Source organism: Rhincodon typus, unplaced genomic scaffold (assembly GCF_021869965.1).
Source record: "Rhincodon typus isolate 14 unplaced genomic scaffold, sRhiTyp1.1 hic_rhity00013982, whole genome shotgun sequence".
NCBI lineage: Eukaryota > Metazoa > Chordata > Chondrichthyes > Orectolobiformes > Rhincodontidae > Rhincodon > Rhincodon typus.
In genome coordinates this window covers 1-2,632 of record NW_025979620.1, presented here as the reverse complement: position 1 = coordinate 2,632, position 2,632 = coordinate 1, and the positions used below count along the sequence as shown (strand labels likewise).

Sequence of the window (2,632 nt, the reverse complement as noted above, 5' to 3'; positions counted from 1 at the left end):
CTGAGGGAGCGCCGCGCTGTTGGAGGGTCAGTGCTGAGGGAGCACCGCACTGTGGGAGGGTCAGTACTGAGGGAGCACCGCACTGTCGGAGGGTCAGTGCTGAGGGAGCGCCGCACTGTCGGAGGGTCAGTACTGAGGGAGCGCCGCACTGTGGGAGGGTCAGTGCTGAGATAGTACCACACAGTCTGATGATTAACAGATAAATGGGAACACCACCCCCTACAATTTCCCATGTGAACCATCCCTAAACCTGCCTTGGAAAGATATTGCCTTTCTCCCCGCGTCGCTGTATCCTAATCCTTAGCCACATTGTGGCTGTGATCGCTCCCTATGGCCTGCACAGATTGATGGCTTCCCGCCAGAGAATGTTAAATCACTCGAAAGGTCAGAAGACACACGACACCAGGGTATAGTCTCACAGGTTGATTTGAAAACACAAGCTTATGGAGACCCGCTGCTTCTTCACGTGAAGTACTCAGGCTCCGAAAGCTTGTGATTTCAAATAAACCTGTTGGACTCTAACTTGGTGTCGTGTGATTTCTGATCCAACCCCAGCGCCCCCACATCACTGCAAAGATGAACAACGTCATGCGCCTGGAAATGGTACAACTGAACATTCGCTGTTAAGTACTTTTAATGAGTCAGATTTCACTGACCTCAGGGTATCTGAAATGAATACAACCAGACAGAGTGTGTCGAAACCTCAGTCTGTGTTGAAAATTTTGTTAAGCCCTTTTTCCTGTTGTTCTTAGGCCATTGCTTTGGCGTTGCGAGTCTGTTTAGAAATTTGCAGCAATCTTCTGTTCATCATCAGCGTGTGCCCCCACAAATTCTAAGTCGGTTTTGCAACGATCCTTGAAATTGCCAAATTATTTTCTCTTCTGTGTCACCAGTTTTGAGGCATTTGTGGTTTCTCAAGCCGTCACAGTAAGTGGATGGTTTATTTCAAGGATTTCATTCCCAAATGACTCAAAGGCTGTTTCCTGGTTACTTTCGGGAATCCCCATCCTCACCGTCAGCCTAATTTGATAAGCGTCAAGAGGAGTAAATCAGAATGGACAGAGGTTTCGCTAAGTCATTGAAGGCAGAGAGCAGGGACAAAGGGGGTATATGCAGGATTGGTGTGCCCCGAAACGTCTTGGTCTTCCAGAGCAATGAGTTGACCCTGATCGAGTCTAACAGAGTGGCACATTCCAAAGTCCAGAACGACATGCTGAGGGACACACTAAATCTTGGGTCAGCTACCTCAAAGGCACAGTGGGGAAATGATCACCCTCTGCCCAATGTAAATGGGGGTCCGTTCAGTTATTGGACGCTCCTGGTCCCTCAAATATATGTAAATAGTCTCTTACATAAGTAATTCGCGAACTGAAACCCTAACATTTGCTTATTCTCCATGTGCAGAAACTGTACAGGACAAAACTGCGCCAGTGACCATATAAGAGTTTTATTTATGAATAAAGTATATTTTTGGAAAGAAAATTCAGGATGGCCATCCGTGTTTCTTCCTGTTGTTTTTCGCACTTTCGCTTTGGAACTGTGACCGGAAGGTCGAGAATCGAACTTTTGAATCCCAAAGTTGAGCTTTAAAAACAAAAGAGAACAAACATATACATGTTGCATGTGGGAACTGGCCTGGAGAGATAACTGCAAGACTCGTCATTGTTCACTCTTGTTTCGCAGACATTTCAGCACTGCTATGCTCAAGGACTGAAAGCTAGTCAGTTGTTCAACCACACAATCACAGCAGGATGGCCAGAAACCCACGAAGGATTCTTAGAACAACGAAGAGAAATGAGAGATTGAACAGGTTTTTGACTGAGTTTTGGGACAGAAGGTTGGAAAACTGCTGGACTGTTTGAATTTTCATCTGTCTAGTTTGGTATCCATTAAAGAATTGTTGACTGTTCTGAGAAACAAAAAAGAAGTCACTGTTTGTTAAAAGTAAGTGAATATTTCTCTGACCCTGCTGAAAGCCATTTTCAGTGACTTCAGAAATCATGCAAGATCTGTTCCTATGTATCCGTAACACAATGCACTGTTCAAGGATCCTATGAAGCCTTGATTGTCATGGTTGAAATGTTCATTAAATTGGCAAATTACAACGCTTTCAGTTTTTGTTTCAATTTATCCTTCAGCTGTGTCTGTCTGTCTGTCTTTATACATGAGTAATAGCAGATTGGGTGGAAGTCATAGACCTTTAATAGATTATCTTGAGGTTTAGCTTTCTTCTGCTCCGGCTGAGGAAAGGATGTTTCCTCTAGTTGTAGAATCCAGAGTTAGGGGATCAAAGTTTAAAAATAACAAGGGTGTACATTTCAAAACAGAGGTGAGGAAACTTTATTTTTCTCTCAAAAGTCAGTTGATGTAGAATATTTTGAAGTCAGAGGCAGATAGATTCTTGATTACCAATGGGATGAAAAGTTAATGGCCATTATGTAGAGATGTCATAGAGAGTATCTACAGTGTGGATCCAAGCCATTTGGCCCAACTAGTCCACACTGCCCCTCTGAAGGGCATCCCACCTAGACCCATTCCCCTAACCTGCATTTCCTATGCATGCCTAATCCACCCTAACCTGCACATCCCTGGGACACTATGGGACAATTTAACATGGCCAATCCACCCTAAC

At 44.3% G+C, this 2,632-nt stretch overlaps 1 long non-coding RNA gene across 1 annotated transcript in view; it reads left to right on the top strand.

Moving 5' to 3' along the window:
• Positions 1–2,109, top strand: part of LOC125482629 — a 3,287-nt gene extending 1,178 nt beyond the window's left edge. The window contains exon 2 of the long non-coding RNA XR_007261703.1: positions 1,684–2,109. This is a non-coding gene — a long non-coding RNA (uncharacterized LOC125482629). The remainder of the gene's footprint in view (positions 1–1,683) is intronic.
• The last annotated feature ends 523 nt before the right edge of the window (positions 2,110–2,632 follow it).